We start from the raw sequence: 19,339 nt of genomic DNA on the forward strand, positions 1-19,339 counted from the left end.
TTGGGTGATACAAAGTTTGTCTACAATGAGACAATACATTTTAATGCTGTACGGAAACAAAGCTCTTGAACAAATCGACTTTGGATCTATGATCCGAACCTCGATTTGCTAAAGCCTAGTTACTACCACCCTGCAATCCAACAGCTGTGACCGTACTTGCACACTATAAAAAAAAGAACCAGCCTCTCTGGTAACCAGGACCACATGAGTGTGCATAGGCTAGTGCCTTTTCCTATAGTGTGCAAGCACAACCACTATCGACGGTTTGCAAGGTAGTTGTAACCCCTGGAAATGAGCAGTGAATAATGCATTGGAAAAATGAATCAAGCCAGTAAATAAGGCAATATGGACAATCACAATACATTAATAAGTGTATTGAATTAGCTTTTTCTATATGATAAATGTCATTTGGTGAAGTGAGACAACCCGTATAAGCTACAGTAGCCATACACATTAGCTGGTTGTTTATACAAGAGGCAACCCACAAGACAGTTGAGAGGACCAGATCATCATTGTGTCACACCAAATTTGACAGGTTTGTCTGACTGTCATCCCATTTGTATGTTCAGCTTTACAGCACAAAATTAATGCATTGTGCTAACTCCTTATCAGTATAGGGATACTCTTTCTGTCTGAAAGCAAAAACATGGAAAGCTGTAAAAGTCTGTTTTAATCAATATGTACACATGGAGGTAGATAAGAGAAAAATGTTTACCCTATTGAGCAATTTTTTAATAGTACTGTTTTAAAAGTGGGGTTCCATATGCCCTGTCTCTGAACCGCCAATTGATCACCAAACAAAAAAAGATTAGAGTTTAGTGTTGAATATTTCAGACCACAGCCACTGCATGTACAGTACCTGATGATAAGGAAGCTTTTGTACAAGTTACTGAGGCTAAATTACACTATTGATGGTGATTTCACTCAAGGTGAGCTCTCAAACTCATGTACAGTCGTGGCCAAAAGTTTTGAGAATGACACAAATATTAGTTTTCACAAAGTTTGCAGCTAAACTGCTTTTAGATCTTTGTTTCAGTTGTTTCTGTGATGTAGTGAAATATAATTACACGCACTTCATACGTTTCAAAGGCTTTTATCGACAATTACATGACATTTATGCAAAGAGTCAGTATTTGCAGTGTTGGCCCTTCTTTTTCAGGACCTCTGCAATTCGACTGGGCATGCTCTCAATCAACTTCTGGGCCAATTCCTGACTGATAGCAACCCATTCTTTCATAATCACTTCTTGGAGTTTGTCAGAATTAGTGGGTTTTTGTTTGTCCACCCACCTCTTGAGGATTGACCACAAGTTTTTAATGGGATTAAGATCTGGGGAGTTTCCAGGCCATGGACCCAAAATGTCAACGTTTTGGTCCCCGAGCCACTTAGTTATCACTTTTGCCTTATGGCACGGTGCTCCATCGTGCTTAGAAAATGCATTGTTCTTCACCAAACTGTTGTTGGATTGTTGGAAGAAGTTGCTGTTGGTGGGTGTTTTGGTACCATTCTTTATTCATGGCTGTGTTTTTCCATTGGATGAGAAGCAACCCCACACATGAATGGTCTCAGGGTGCTTTACTGTTGGCATGACACAGGACTGATGGTAGCGCTCACCTTTTCTTCTCCGGACAAGCCTTTTTCCAGATGCCCCAAACAATCGGAAAGAGGCTTCATCAGAGAATATGACTTTGCCCCAGTCCTCAGCAGTCCATTCACCATACTTTCTGCAGAAGATCAATCTGTCCCTGATGTTTTTTTGGAGAGAAGTGGCTTCTTTGCTGCCCTTCTTGACACCAGGCCATCTTCCAAAAGTCTTCGCCTCACTGTGCGTGCAGATGCGCTCACACCTGCCTGCTGCCATTCCTGAGCAAGCTCTGCACTGGTGGCACTCCGATCCCGCAGCTGAATCCTCTTTAGGAGACTATCCTGGCGATTGCTGGACTTTCTTGGATGCCCTGAAGCCTTCTTAACAAGAATTGAACCTCTTTCCTTGAAGTTCGTGATGATCCTATAAATTGTTGATTGAGGTGCAATCTTAGTAGCCACAATATCCTTGCCTGTGAAGCCATTTTTATGCAACGCAATGATGGCTGCACGCGTTTCTTTGCAGGTCACCATGGTTAACAATGGAAGAACAATGATTTCAAGCATCACCCTCCTTTTAACATGTCAAGTCTGCCATTTTAACCCAATCAGCCTGACATAATGATCTCCAGCCTTGTGCTCGTCAACATTCTCACCTGAGTTAACAAGACGATTACTGAAATGATCTCAGCAGGTCCTTTAATGACAGCAATGAGATGCAGTGGAAAGGTTTTTTTGGGATTAGGTTAATTTTCCAGGCAAAGAGGGACTATGCAATTCATCTGATAACTCTTCAGAACATTCTGCAGTATATGCAAATTGCTATTATAAAAACTTAAGCAGCAACTTTTCCAATTTCCAATATTTATGTAATTCTCAAAACTTTTGGCCACGACTGTACATTTGACATCATGTATGTATAAAGCATATTTACAGCTTCTGAGTGTTAAGAGGGTGTCCAATTAAGATGTTTCATCAGCGCATGTTCATTAGAACATCATGTTTAGGAAATTGCTTAAAACATAAGCCGGTGTGGAATGATAGCTGAATAGTTAGAATTATTTTCTTACAACAATGGAGACATACGTTGCACTCTATCTGCAGGACGTTTATACTGTATGTTCTCCTTATGTTCCTATGTTTTCCCACTCAGCTCACTTCCTAAAAAATTGTGGAATATTAAACTGTACAGTACAAAAATATTAATGAGAGCATAAGCAATAACCAACCAATAACCTATATATGAAACCTATGACCAATGATCTATGCACCATCCATATTGATGTCCACCAAGACCATAAAACTAGATGTTGACTAGAATACACAGAGTTTACCCAAGTGCCGACAGTGCCAACTTGTATGACTGAAGAATTTTAATTGTTGCCATGAAAACACAAGAAAATGTGAGCTACAGTAAACGCATTAATTTTTAACCCAACAAAGCTAAATAAGCTAAAACATTTTTTTCTACTTTTATGTGTCCCTAAAAGGTTTCTATATAATCCTGGTAGTTGTCTTTTAATATTACTGTATCAAGGGCAATAAAATTGACTTTCTTCTTCATAATTACTTCAGTAAAGATACAATAACATGTTTGATTTGAAATAATTACATTTTCTACACATTTCAACCAATGACACAAGATGCCCTATCACTAATAGACTCCAGAGCTTTAAATAAATAAATCTTTGGAATCCTGTTGCATCTCTTGGGGTGTGACATTTGACAGTCTTTTATAGTGCAGAACGAAACAAGTTTGTGAGCTGGAATTCAATTGTGGCGTATTGATTCCTTGCATCAGTCATTATTCCCTGCTGATTGACAGCTGAAAATTGGTTACGTTAAGTATTTCATATGTTATATTGGCTGACATTTGCTTGGTTGCTCCTGTGTCAATATTGTTGTAGAGATCTCCAGCTTTATGAGATAGCAATATACACTGACTGTGGCTTTTGTGTGATGTTCCAGTGTTTTTTTTGACATAATTTAAGATATATTAAAAAGCAGAAGCATCTTCCCCCTCGAGGAGCTTAATACCAATATTATTGTCTTCCAGGGGAAGATCATGTATGCTCATAATCGGGTGCTAATTTTGGCCCACACGCTCATGTTTAGGCATTAGGTGCTATAACTGTAAAATTGAGCCTGCTTGATTGATTCATGTCAAGCCTCATCTCAGCTCCTGCAGGGGAAGTCATCCCGCTGACCCTTTTTACACTAAAATAAGAGATTTGTGCTCTCTTCCTTCACCTGGAACCGTCAAATTGACTGAATAATCTGTAATACATTACTGCTGACATTTGTTAGGCAAGAATTAAACAAGACACAGTAATAATTCCCCTGGATGGGAACACTGTTTGATTTCTAGCTGTGTTCGAACAAAGGTACAGTGATTCCTTCAGGTTCAGGGAAGTTAAATATTCTGCTTAACATTTTCCTTGAATGGCTGACAATAACTGCAACCTTTGACTCTTGTTTTAAGATACTTAAAGGGGTTATCCCATAGTTAAAAAATTAATCATATGCAGCAGTACATGACAGTCTCTTATAGCTTAGAGCCAGCCCTGTACCTCACATGGATCCAGACATGTCCCCTCCCCATTCATTGCTCCAATTGCACTGCTAGATTTATTTCAAGCAGGCAGCTTAGGGGCATGTGTAATGCCATGCAAAGGGGCATTACCACTCTTTTCCCCATCACTATCCTTAATGGTGCATCCTGCATCATCATGTGTATTCATTCCTAGGTCCTACACAATGTGTAACTGTATTTGTGATTTTGTAATTGTTTAAGTGCAATGTTCCTGGTTCACCAGCAGATGGCGGCACTTCTGGCAGAGCCGTGTAAACTAGAATGGAGCCCTTCTTCCATTCTAGCCCCCTCTCTAGAAAGGGAGGAGGAGTTAGTTTCAACTTAGTCTAGCTTACCCCCTGTAAGGGGAAGGCTGTGTTCCAACCAGCAGAGCACTGTCTGCTCTGCTGGACATAGAGGCCCAAGCTGAAAGCCTCAGAAGCCAGAAGAAAAGGTTCCCTGGACAAAGATAAGGAGAAAGATAAAGATAGAGTCAGACTACAGAAAGATAAGTACAGCAGCAAAAGGAAAAGTTCCTATTTAAGCAAGCCAACATAGCAGAGCTGAAAGAGTTCAGATATAGAAAAGCTGAGAGTGGTTGCCTGCCAAGATAAAGTTGGAAGATTGTTCCCTGATGAAAGCCTATGCTATGTTAACTACTTCAATACAAGTCTGGAGTCAATTTATTCAACCAGTTCCTCAACTATTCACCCTATTATCACTGCTGCGGACAACCACGCTTTGGGTTCAGGATATCCAGGTAGGAGCACTGTGACAAGTGCAAAAGTCACACCTAGAGGAACATCTTAGGCCACCCTCACACCACTGTGGAATTCCTACACCTGGGTTCCACTATCACCTTCTACATAGAGGGACATAGTCCCTCGTTGCTGAAATGCAACTGGCATCACAACAAAAACTTTCAAAACTCTTATGACACCTGTAGAAGAGAACCACTAGCGCGGGGCCTGCCTGCTGCACATGTACTTTCTCAGGGGTTATGTCCCTTCTACTTCAGCTGGTGGCAATTGAAGGATAAAACATGTGCTTCCATCTCAGTGAGAAGGACAGAGAAATTAGAAAAAGAGCAAACAGAAGGAGGCTCTAAACGGGTAGATTTAATTAAATAACTCAATAGCTAGAATAAAATTTTAATTACATGCAATTTCAAAATTATTCAGATCCAGGTGCTGGTTTGAAAAATGTAGAATAATCCCTTTAAGTTTATATACAGTTGCAAGAAAAAGTATGTGAACCCTTTGGAATGATATGGATTTCTGCACAAATTGGTCATAAAATGTGATCTGATCTTCATCTAAGTCACAACAATAGACAATCACAGTCTGCCTAAACTAATAACACACAACAAATTAAATGTTAACATGTTTTTATTGATCACACCATGTAAACATTCACAGTGCAGGTGGAAAAAGTATGTGAACCCCTAGACTAATGACATCTCCAAAAGCTAATTGGAGTGAGGTTTCAGCCAACTGGAGTCCAATCAATGAGATGAGATTGGAGGTGTTGGTTACAGCTGCCCTGCCCTATAAAAAACACACACCAGTTCTGGGTTTGCTTTTCACAAGAAGCATTGCCTGATGTGAATGATGCCTCACACAAAAGAGCTCTCAGAAGACCTACAATTAAAAATTGTTGACTTGCATAAAGCTGGAAAAGGGTTATAAAAGTATCTCCAAAAGCCTTGCTGTTCATCAGTCCACGGTAAGACAAATTGTCTATAAATGGAGAAAGTTCAGCACTGCTGCTACTCTCCCTAGAAGTGGCTGTCCTGTAAAGATGACTGCAAGAGCACAGTGCAGACTGCTCAATGAGGTGAAGAAGAATCCTAGAGTGTCAACTAAAGACTAACAAAAGTCTCTGGCATATGCTAACATCCCTGTTAGCGAATCTACGATACGTAAAACACTAAACAAGAATGGATTTCATGGGAGGATACCACAGAGGAAGCCACTGCTGTCCAAAAAAAACATTGCTGCACTTTTTCAGTTTGCACAAGAGCACCTGGATGTTCCACAGCAGTACTGGCAAAATATTCTGTAGACAGATGAACAAAAGTTGAGTTGTTTGGAACAAACACACAACACTATGTGTGGAGAAAAAGATGCACAGCACACCAACATAAAAACCTCATCCCAACTGTGAAGTATGGTGGTGGCGGCATCATGGTTTGGGGCTGCTTTGCTGCGTCAGGGCCTGGACGGATTGCTATCATCGAAGAAAAAATTCATTCCTAAGTTTATCAAGACATTTTGCAGGAGAACTTAAGGCCATCTGTCCACCAGCTGAAGCTCAACAGAAGATGGGTGTTGCAACAGGACAACGACCCAAAGCATAGAAGTAAATCAACAACAGAATGGCTTAAACAGAAGAAAATATGCCTTCTGGAGTGGCCCAGTCAGAGTCCTGACCTCAACCCGATTGAGATGCTGTGGCATGACCTCAAGAAAGCGATTCACACCAGACATCCCAAGAATATTGCTGAACTGAAACAGTTCTGTAAAGAGGAATGGTCAAGAATTACTCCTGACCGTTGTGCACGTCTGATCTGCAACTACAGGAAACGTTTGGTTGAAGTTATTGCTGCCAAAAGAGGTTCAACCAGTTATTAAATCCAAGGGTTCACATACTTTTTCCACCTGCACTGTGAATGTTTACATGGTGTGTTCAATAAAAACATAGTAACATTTAATTCTTTGTGTGTTATTAGTTTAAGCAGACTGTGATTGTCTATTGTTGTGACTTAGATGAAGATCAGATCACATTTTATGACCAATTTGTGCAGAAATCCATATAATTCTAAAGGGTTCACATACTTTTTCTTGCAACTGTATATAGATTGTTCCCTGCTATTTACAGTGCTGCTATTTTTTTGTGTGCTTGCCTCACTGCTCACTTTGACCAACTTAAGCAGCAGCTCTTTTAAAAAGTTGGGTGGTGTTGGGTTTAGTTTTCACAGTATTTAATGTGAGAAAAATGAAATGACAATGTTATTCTTCTGGTCAGTACAATAGCCACAATACCATGGATTGCGCCATGCTTTACTATTTAAAAAAAACAAAAACATTTTTGTAAAAATAAAAACAGCTTTGTGTCAACATATACTGACACCCATAGCTTTTTTTCCCCATTGACAATGCAGTGTGAAGAATTATTTTTTGCAGGGGGAGCATTAGTTTTATTGGCACCATTTAGAAACCCATTTTAAATATACTAATAAGGAACTCTCAGATAAAAGAGTGGTCTCCAGTTCAAGACCCTTATCTGTAAGAGAGAGAAGCACAGCAACAAAAAGCACCTCCAATGTTGATGGACCCATGCTGTTTATTGTGCAATGCTTTTTTTCCTCCCTGTAGGGGAAATGAGCCACTCACTATTGGGTGCCTCCAAAAAAACTGTATCTGATCACTGGAGGTCCCAGCAGAGGGACAATCTGGCATCAACTCATTGTCAAAAGGAGAACCAATTTAAAGAAGCACTAATAAGAACCAGAAAACTAGATGGGACAGAACTTGGTTGATGTGGTCATAAGGCCTGGCCCGCCGTGGATCTGTCCCCAGACAGCGAGGATGGGGGGGGGGCATCATAGGTTCGAAAAGGTCTTTGGTTTTTTCTTTTCTACTTTTGGACAATGGATTTGCACTTGTGACGGGAAAAGTATATTAAATTTGTGTATATTTAATGTACCTGTGAAATATCATGTTTGTTAACTTTTTATTTATCTTTTGGATATAAAATAAAAAAACCGAATTAATTTAAAAAAAAGAAGCAGTAGTGAAGGTAATGTTATTGGTGACCATTAGGCTTGAGCGAATCGAGCTTCGGATCATAGATCCGAAGTCGATTTTTTCAAAAACTTTAAATGAATCAAAAACTGTCATTTTAAAATAAGAATCTGAAGTGGCCTATGGTACCAAGGGCCCAGCCAGTACAAAAGTCCACTTCGAATTCCTAATTGAAAATGTTTTTAAATACGCAAATAGGAATACAGTAGTAATTCATAGAAGTCTCAGGCAACTTCAGGTGAGACGAAGTTTGCCTATGCAGAGCCAATACGTTTTAATGCTATACATAAACAGCATTAAAAATGAAATAAAAAGAGAGTTGCCCCTGAAGAAGCACGAGAGCGAAATCCGGGTCAGGCGTGGATGTGCATGCGGTTTTAAGACTTTGATGTGCTTTTAACAAGGATGTGTTTGTAGGTAGAATAAACCCTTTTTATATTTACGGAGTCTGGCAATACTTCTCCATTGTGGCGAATTCTTGATCCCTATAGGAGAGTCTGGAAGAGGAGAGACGCTTTCCTAGGGAGCTGGATGGTGTTTTCAACGTCCAATGAAAAATAGCCCATTGTGATTGACGAGGAGATTCATATTGGTATACAGTTGCGCGGTCTGTTTGACTTTATTGCTTTTAAAGTGGAAGACTTACCCACGTTACGGTTTGGACTGCAGCGCTGAAATATATAACTACGTATCATAGTTATTTTAAAATTTTAACATAAGCATTAAAAATGAAGTTTTTGAACAAATCGACTTTGGATCTATGATCCGAAGCTCGATTTGCTTAAGCCTAGTGATGGTATTTGTGAGTTATTCACTCCCTTCTGGTCTTCAGCTGTCATGTGACTGACACTCTGACTCTCCAATCGTTTCTCTATATATATTCCTATGGGAGCCTCAATATAAGTCTCAAATGAATGAACAGAGAATCTGACTTCCTGTCCATACATAAGACAGTTCAAGAGTCAGAATGTCAGTCAGTCGCATGTCACAGTTGAGGGCCAGAACCAGAAGTGGCTAACAAATACAGCCACTAGTAAGAAGACTATCTACACTATAATTTACAAATGTACTGTTCTAAAATGCAAGATAATAGAAATGTTTGTTGGAGTGCTTCTTAGAATATAATTTACTTCTAAAGATCTATCTTATATAATCATTTAATTAGTAAATTTTTAGCATTTATGAAAAATAATACCTAAAACCTAAAATCACTAAAGCTTATTTAGAAGATTACCAGTATATTAAAATGAATAAAAATAAAGGCCCTGATTTATCAAGAGAGGACAACATTGAAGTTTGTCTTCAAATTTGTCTATTTGCATAATGGGCTGTGAGCCAAATTTATGAACGTGGCACACAGCACTTTTTCAATTTAGCACATTAAAACGCTCATATTCTGACTTATTTTCATCTGCCACAGCTGGAGCGGGTCAGAAGTGGAAAGCAGTGGAGACAATTTTTTGAGACAATCCCTAAGATAAATAAGGCCAAATACCAATGTACTCCACAAGAACGCCCCAAAACAGCTGGAATTCTGAAAACTGACTTAGCAGGCGATAAAAACATTTGTGGCCTGTCGCAAACTATTGATAAATCTGTCTTACAAGTAAAATGGCAGAAAACAAATTTTACTTTGAAATAAAGGCAAAACTTGCTAGATAAATCAGGGCCATGGTGTTTAAATTTCCCAAGTAGTATATATATTTTTTCTGTCCCCTAATTTTTATCTTACAATTGGATATCATTTGTCTTTGGAAACACCAGATTAATAAATACAGTAACAGATTTCTTGTGAGGATCTTAGCATATTTCTGCTAAATACTTCATAGGATGTCATAAATCTTATTATATGTAGCACTAAAGGACAGAAAATAGTTGTATCACTCTTACATATGACATTACAGACTACAGTGGTTTTCTGTTGTGCATGTGCAGTTTCAACAGATAAGCATCTAACACTGTGGTAATCCTAATTGATGGAAAATACTACCCTGTAATAACAGATTAACCAGTAGTCTTCCTTTTTAATTAGGTGGGCGGGAAGATCAGGCTTTCTAATTGCAACTGACAGCTTTTTTCCAGCTAAACCAATAAAGCAATAAGTCAATATGCACGGATGTTGTACCATGATGTTCTAGAATTGAAAACCAGTAACTATGAAAGTGCTAAGAAATATTGGTACAGTACATCATATTTGGGTTCATTGAAACATTTTTTTATTTTAATCTTCAATGTTTATTTGAGTTATTAAAGCTAACAAGGTCTATCCAGGTCATTTTGTTTATTTTTATTTGAGCCACCTTCATTGTTCTATGATGAATTTATACATACTTAAAGGGGTCATCCTATGAACAATACTTATGTCCTATCTGCAGGATAGGATATAAGTATCTGCTCAATGGGAGTCTGAGTGCTGATTCCAACAGCAATCAGGAGAACTCGACAGTCCCATAGTGAGTGGAGGGGTCATCATGTATTCCTACCACTGCTCTATTTCATGAGGCGCTTTGGGAACTCTGTTCTCCTGATCACTGGGTGTCCCAATGGTTGAGCCCCAAGTAATCAGATGAATAGGGGATAAGTATTGCTAGTGGGATAAGCCCTCTAAACTTAATGTATATATCAACAGGAAACTAGTTCTACTACGGCTCCCAAAGTTTAAAAAAAAAAAGAAGAAAAAAACTTACTTCATTACATTACTCTTGATCTATAACCTTTCTAGTTTTATTATGTCACTTGTTGCTAAGTGAACATTTGGAAAGTACCGTCCACAACTCAATTAAACCATTACAATATATCCCAACTACTGATGCACCATGGTGATATATATTTAATGGTAGACCACACTTTATGTGGCTCTTCCATGAAAGTGATCAGGCTCTTATTGCATCAGCCTGATTCTTCTAAAATGACAGGAAACATAAAGGGAGTGGTGGACCAATAAATTAAAGTTTTATTACACTGGGTGCTGCTTCTCTCAGTGCCCAGAACATAGTCTTTTACTTAAGTATTTTTTGCTTTTTGCTATGAGATGCTTCACAAACTTTCCCTTTCTCTCTGAGCATCCAACAAGTAGACTGCTATAGATGACAGAGGGGAGACCACTTTATATTTAGGCATTGCCACAAAAAGTTTGAAGATTTGGCCATGGTTAAGGATTTTAGGTCCAGGCATTTTCTGTCACAATATTTATATCTGCTCTATGTGAACAATATATTTTTGTTCTCCTGAATTGTGTTCCATATGAGACCTGACTAAGCATCTCTTCAGTAGAATTCATGACCTTTCTTACAGTTACATTTCCCTTAGCTCATCCTTAGAACTATATAAGTGTTATATAGATTGCTGAATAGATATGAAAAGGTCTTTGCTAGCTCCCTGGCCTATATAACAATGATTATGTCAAATAAAATATACATATACCTATAAACTATACTTTACAATAAAAAGTGTAATATGATAATGATTGAGTATACAGAATCAATATTGACATGCAGTAGATAAGTTGTTTGTGCAGCGGGGCTACAACCATGCACCATGTATATGTACTTTACACATCTATTTTAATACATAATAGAGACCGTAACACAACCAAAATCCAATATGGTTAATAGGATACAAAGGTCTGGCACCCTATATTTAAAAGGAATTAACAGAAATGTGGCCCTATCTATAATACTTAATTGAACGATTAAGTATTATAGATACTTAAGTATTAAGTATCTATAATACTTAATTGTTCAATTAAAAAATAGCCCAACAAAATAATTAATAAACAAAAATCACAGCAAGTAGTACCAGTAAATCAGTGCGCAATACTTAATCGTTCAATTAAAAAATAGCCCAACAAAATAATTAATAAACAAAAATCACAGCAAGTAGTACCAGTAAATCAGTGCGCAATTTTAAAGGTCTTACCGCTTTGTAGATTATCGGTAACAGGGGATCTCCCAGAGTTGAGCCTGGTGTCTTGCCCTGAAATGCCCCTACTTGGCCTGAGCTACGCTTTATGCTCAGGTAGCGGAGCACTCGCCCTGATAAGGGCGACCCCTCTGAGCCATCCCTCAAATCTAACTAGGGCTCTATGCTGTACCCTAATAGGAATAATAGGATACATAATAGGAATAACATATTTTAATATATTCATATATTTGATTGAAATATACATTCTGATTGAATACGCATTATAACCCTGATGATGTTTTGAAGGAGGTCTGTGGCTCAATCAGTCCTAATAATTATTCAAAGTCACGTGTATGAATTTTATGTTATTTCAACAGTCTTTTACTAAAGCTCTGATATGGAAATATCATATTTTAATCCAGGTATTCTTCAGTGGAAGAACCAAACAGTAACAAAATCTATCCAGCTCCCCTTATAATACAGTATGGGAGCCAAGCAGCTGTTTTACTGTGATCAGAGCAAGAAATACTCTTTCATAAATTACCATTGCTATTAAGTGAAAGGCAAAAAAACGGTATGAGAACATATGTCAGGTGCTGCCTTAATATATCACTTAAAAACTTGAGAACTGGTTTAGAAACTTTATTTCTATCAAGAATTTACTTTTGATTTACATAGTCTAAGCAGTCTATAATACATGTGCCTCCAGCTAGAAATCAGTCTATCTCCATCCTCAAGGTGCCACCTGCTAAGGTGAGCAAGTCTGGTAAAGCCCAGACACATAATGCATGGGTGGCCTTTTGTTTATTTCAGACAAAAGGTAAAATCCTCTGGATTACTTGAAGATATCATGTAACACACAAGATGGAGTTCCTATTATTCTCTTCTAAGACATATTGTGTTTCCCTTGGGCAGAAACAAGAAAGTGCAGCCAATCTTTGGAGGACAGCCCCTATTAAAGATTTATGCTGGTCTGAATTATTTGGCCTAAAACTACTTTTTTAGAAGGAGGGGCATTTCTCTACAACTTCAGACTGCTCTAGATAGTTATCACTGATAATCCTTGGCTTAGATGCAGAGCCTCTAAATGGTTTCAATTAAATGAAGGATGTTACTGTTGAGGTTTTTTTTATTTTTTTTCTGCTGTTAAAGCTGTCACCAAAGTTCCTTCAAAACCAGAATACAATCTCTGTTTATGCCTCTTACACCCGAGCGTGACGGATTAGGTCCGGATGCGTTCAGGGTACGTTCAGTGAAACTCGCACAATTTTGCAAGGAATTTCAGTCAGTTTTGTCTGCGATTGCGTTCAGTTGTTCAGTTTTTTCCGCGCGAGTGCAATGCGTTTTGATGCATTTTTCACAAGCGTGATAAAAAACTGAAGGTTTACAAACATCTCCTAGCAACCATCAGTGAAAAACGTATTGCATCCGCATTTGATTCCGGATGCAATGCGTTTTTCACTGAAGCCCCATTCACTTCTATGGGGCCAGGGCTGCGTGAAAAACGCATAATATAGAACACGATGCGTTTTTCAAGCACATACTTCAAATCAGAGACAGAGTCCACAGATTAGAGTTGCGTGTTTGCTTTGAGTATTGTTCTATACTATATTATTTTATACTAAGACTGGGCACATGAAGGAAAAAAACAGAAGACTCTGATATATACATATATATATATATATATATATATATATATACACATACATATATACTGTATGTATTATATTATTAATAAGATATTGCTGAATATTGGTGAATATGTTATGCTTCAACTACTTTTAACGTGTTATCAATTTTTCCAATTTTTCAGACAAAATAAAAATTGGCATTTAATCCATTGATTTCATTTGTTCATTCTCCTTTTCTAAACAATGTAACGGAGAATGTTTTTAATATTTTTGAAATCTGTGTTCAATATATATGACTAATGCAGCATGTGGTTATTTATTTTAATCTATGTTCAATATCTGTGTCTATCTATTCCAGATTATTGTCCCACAAAAATATTCTACAATTTTTAAACCAGCACCTGAATATTTTTAAAATCTCATATAATTAAAAATGTAGTATAGTCACTGAGTTATCCAATAAAAATGATGAATATATTTCTCCATCCACATCAGTAAATTCACAGAGGTGCATGCACATGCTCAGTTCTAACCTTCAACTACCACCAGCCATATCTACTCTTAGAAGCTGTGACAGTTACAGGGAGAGAACTGTAGCAGAAAGGACAGAACCCTTGAGAAAGCACATGTCTCCTGAGAAAGGACACACACCCTGAGCCGCCAGCTTGATATAAATCTTGCAGAGCAATAGGAGCAAGGAATGGGGAGATCTCTAGATCCATCTGAGGTACAGGGCTGGCTCTAGCTTTGTTGCAAAGAGACTCTCATGCACTATGTGAGAGATTTTGATCTTTAACTTTAAATGGGTTTTCCAGGAATTAAGAAAATTAAAATACTTAAATATTACCATATTATAAATATATGCCCAAATACCTTTCATTAGTTATAATGGCTTGTTTTGTCTAGGGAGCAATCATTAGGAGAAATAAAATGTCTGCCGCCCTATTAGTACACACAGAACCTGCCCCCATATTGAGCCCATGGACATAGGGCCCCATCTTCATTTCTCAGAGAAGTTTGAGCTGTGTTAGACTCTACCTCTACCTAGGTACTTGAAAATTACCAAACAAGGAAGGTTATAGTCAAACAACACTTATCTCCTAAAATGGATGAAATAAGTATAGAAGAAATGTTATAAAATTAATAATTACTATGGGTACGCTCACCAGATACTAACTAACTGGAGCTCTGCCTGTCTACTACCTTCAGACAATAAGATAAATACAAATACACTAGATATACACGGCTGGCTCACAGTAAAATTAATACATTTAATGATCATATAAAAACATACACTATTCAAAATATAAAAATATAATGTGATCACACATAATCATACACTGATATTCATACAGTTTAGGTCCCTTTTATCTCAATGTCTTTACATGCGAAGCTCATGTATGTATAATTAAAATTAAAACTGATGGCTTTGTGGCTTTCATATAGTAAATTGCCTCCTATATTTTGTAACAGTTCACACCTATATTGGTGCGCTTTATATAGGGATCTTCAGTATATTACAGCCAGGCTGAATACCGGTGCATTGACGTGTCCTGTCTCCTCCCCACGATCCTTAAAATTTCCAATGAGAAGCAATCTGTAAAAAAACATATAATCCATGGATTTGCATATATATGTTTTATTTTTATTTATTTTTTTATCCTTCATTATTCATTATGTCTGTATTTATTTTTATTAGTGCTATTTTTATTGTATATTGTCAAAAAAAAAATTATATTTTGGAAATTTGTATTTGTATTATTATTATTATTATTATTATTATTATTATTATTATTATTATTAAGAGTTTATAGAACCATAGGTTTAATATATATATATATATGGTATATTTAGATTGGTATACATAGTTATTACCTACATTTTCTTATCTATGTTAAACGTGATTCCGAGAGTTATCACATAATATTTTATAACAAAATGATGAAAAAGTATATTGATGTTATAATACAATAAAGAGTAGATAGAAAACCGCAAGGTGTGTATGATACAATTAGAACAGTCTTCCGGTCCGGTCCAGGTCTTTGCAATAATGGTAGGTCCCAATTAAACCACAACTTTTTATGCCACTGAGGAAGGAACACAGGTTTCCGAAACACGCCTGGCGAGACGGCGACAGTGACTGATCATATTTGATCATTGGACAGTTATAAATGACACCCAGGCATGTATACTTAGGGGGTCTAAAATCCCCTTTGTCCAGGTGCTTCAGATTACACCTCTGATCCAGCACCAATAGATGCTCTTCTTCAGAATTTTTAGAATACTACACTAATACTTTTCAGTCCATGCAGCAATACTGTACATACCATCCATGTGTTGCTTGGAATGATAAATGCCTAAAGTTGTATTGTTTAGTTTCATGGGTTTATGAATTAAAAGTAAACATGTAAGGGTGTTAGAGCCAGTGTAGTATAGAAGCACAGGAACCAGGCAGGTGTCATTCTGGGTTGTACAGTGACACAATATCAGTCTGTGCACATCTTCACAATCTGCCCTCAAATTTCATCTGCCACCTCTTAGTGGTAACAGTCCCAGCTGCTCTTAGCTTTTCTCCCATAGCTTTAACCCATGTTCTCAGTTTTCTCATCCCTCTCTCTAGAAGCTTCTCTCCTCGACCACTCTCCTGTCAGGAATCTCTCTGCAATCTTTCCAGACTCTCCTCACATAACTCTCCATAATAGTTCCTCACAGCGCTACTCCCTTTTAGCACCAAGCTCAGCGCCCTTCTTTATAGCACTTTCTACAATGTCTGACACAGACTGTCTAAGCATGCTCAGTACACTCAGTCACATATAGTAAACTATTCATTCTACTTAGGGTGCTTTCACACTAGCGGCAGGGGACTCCGGCAGGCTGTTCCGGCGGGTGAACTAATTCACGTGTGCCCCCGGACTGCCGCTCCGTCCCCATTGACTATAATGGGGGCAGGGGCGGAGTTCCGGCAGCAGCACGGCACGCTGCAGTACTTTTAGTCGAGCTGCCTCTCGGCGTGCGCTGCTGTGCCGCCACCGGAACTCCGCCCTCACCCCCATTATAGTCAATAGGGACGGATCGGCAGTCCGGGGGCACACGTGAACTAGCGGCAGGACGGATCCGGCAGGCTGTTCACCCGCCGGAACAGCCTGCCGGAGTCCCCTACCGCTAGTGTGAAACTATCCTTAGATAGATGCATATTTGAAAACCAGCCTCTGGTACATATTAAACAAACAGTGAAATACAGGGTATACAAATAATAGGACAGGCTGCAAAATGTTTACACATCTTACAAATACTTGTTGCTTTCTATAGACATTACACAAATCACACATACTATGTGCTAAGTTGCAGATGAATAGTTTATTTTATTTATTTTTTTGCTATCCTTTACCTATTAGAGGAAACAAAAAGCAAACAAGAAGCATATGTACTTGATGGGAATTCTAAGGCTGCATATGTGTAATATGCAAGTTACAACAGGAATGAAACTGACTGAAACTTATGTATGAACAATTAAGTAGCACAATCTGTCAGTCCTGCACTAGTGTAAGCTGAAATGTGAGACATACACTACTCACAAAATGTTAGGGATATTTGGCTTTCGGATGAAATTTATGGAAAAAGTAAAAATTTCACGCTATAGTGATATTATATCATTAAAATTGGGCACTTAAGTTGAAGTGTGCAATGGTGATTTCCTCATCTTAAATAATTTATTGAAACAAAAGCGAACAACAGTGATAGGTATACCCCCACAAAAAATGTCAATGTCTCAAAAACTTGTCATGTGGCCTTGAGCATCAATTACAGCTTGACAACAATGTCTCATGCTGTTCACATGTCTGCTGCGGCATGGCATCCCACTCTTCTTCAAGGGCCGCCCTCAGGTCATTGAGGTTCTGGGCTACAGAGATACGAACCTCTACATAGCCACTCAGCTGATCCCATAGGTTTTCAATAGGATTCAGGTCTGGATAAAGTGCAGGCCACTCCATTTGAGGTACCCCAGTCTCCAGCAGCCGTTCCCTAATGATGCGTCCTCAATGATCTAGTGCATTGTCGTCCATGAAGATGAAATGAGGCCTGTGTTGTTTATGCAGAGGCACAATGACTGGATTAATGATGTTATTCAAGTAGTAAGGGCTTGTCACTGTACCATTCACATACAATAAGAGACATTTCTTAAGGACCTTAGAAGACAACTGCAGAGAAAAACAAAATGGTTACAGTACTACAAAAACACAACAAAATAGCAAAATGATACATACATAAACTATACCAACATAACTAAATATGGGCAATGTGTCCTATAGTAGTCAGTCATTAAACACTGATCTTGGCAACTTGATGAGTGAGCAGCACTAGTATGAGCCACTTGACTTGCTGCATAGAGATAGTATAATTGTCAACCATTACAGAAGATGATGTTTGCCATGTGGCCTGCTAGGTGATTCATACCCGTTTTGCTCAGTGGTCAAGTTGTGATGATCAACAAAAGCTTCCGCTGTGAACTAGTAGAAGATGGTGAGTTATCTCAAGAATGACAGCGTTCAGGTGGTTAAAACTTCTGCAAGATGAAAAGCTCCATTTGACTGACCAATAGCTTATTTTAAGTTTTTATTTTTTTTGCTTAGAGTTTCACTTTATACTATAAATGTTATTGAAAGGTTTATTGTTTTTCATTATATTGATTTTACTTGATGAGAAGTGAGGATGAGTGAATCGCTTAGTAATAAACCAGATTCGTTAAGAATTTCCCAAAAATGAATCTCCCAAATGAATTTAAAACTGTTCCTATTTGTTTTCGATGAATCGCATTAAACGTTGTGTGCTATTTTACTGTGAGAATTGGTAGGCAAAACTATAGGGGAGGAAAATGGGGGACGCTCACATGACACTGGCAGCAAATGGGGAGAGCTTTGCCAATTGGCTCACAGGCTGACAGACAGTCAATCAGAGGGCAGCAGGCAAGGACATGTGCAGAACGAGAAGATTGTCATTTTGCCGTGTACTTGGAATCTGGCAGGGAGCTGTGCTGTGGCTTTTACTCTGCAGACTGAAAATCCTAGCTAGGGACAGCATAAAAAGATTATAGGGAGAGAATAGGTGATAGGGAGAGGCAGTATAAGAGGAATATAGGGAGAGAATATTTGGAAATTTGGGGTATAATCAAGGGGAGGGAGGGAGAATTGGACCGTTTACATGTATTTGCTGGCAAGCTACTGTCAGTTCATCTTCTGGCAACTAGTTCTAGTTCTTTTGTGGGAGGGGAGCTTCTTTCACAACTGTGTTACTGAAGGCATACTGTATCACAGCATCTAGCTGAAAAGACGTGTTGTGTATCTTCACTTTTTCCATGCAAAAAAGATTGCATTAGTTTTAGAGAATGTGTTTTTCTGCGAAAAAAAAACATTCAATAATTGTACCGCATTTCACATCCATAACGCAAATTACAGATGTGTTAGTGAAGGCATACTGTACAACAGCATCTAGTTAAATAGAAGTTTTTCATCGCTGCCCAAAAATTGTATTGTTATAGCCAAGTATCAGTGAAGGGCCACTATTACTGCATCAGAGCTTGTAATTCAAACACGTTGCACTGCAAAAATTGCATTTATTACCACTGAAAATTTGAACAGTGTGTTTGTGGGATGCTAGGGATTCAGGACATTTAATTGCACTTCTGTCTTTAAATTTCAGAAAAAAACACTTGCAATTTTGTAAAGTACTATTTAATAATCTGAAACCAGTGACTTTTCCTAGGCATCATAATAAAATGTCTGGAAAATGGAAAGGCGATGAAAGACCCATGCCTCGTCTTCCCAGAACCAGAATGTGGGTAGCAG

Source organism: Bufo bufo, chromosome 2 (assembly GCF_905171765.1).
Source record: "Bufo bufo chromosome 2, aBufBuf1.1, whole genome shotgun sequence".
Classification (NCBI taxonomy): domain Eukaryota; kingdom Metazoa; phylum Chordata; class Amphibia; order Anura; family Bufonidae; genus Bufo; species Bufo bufo.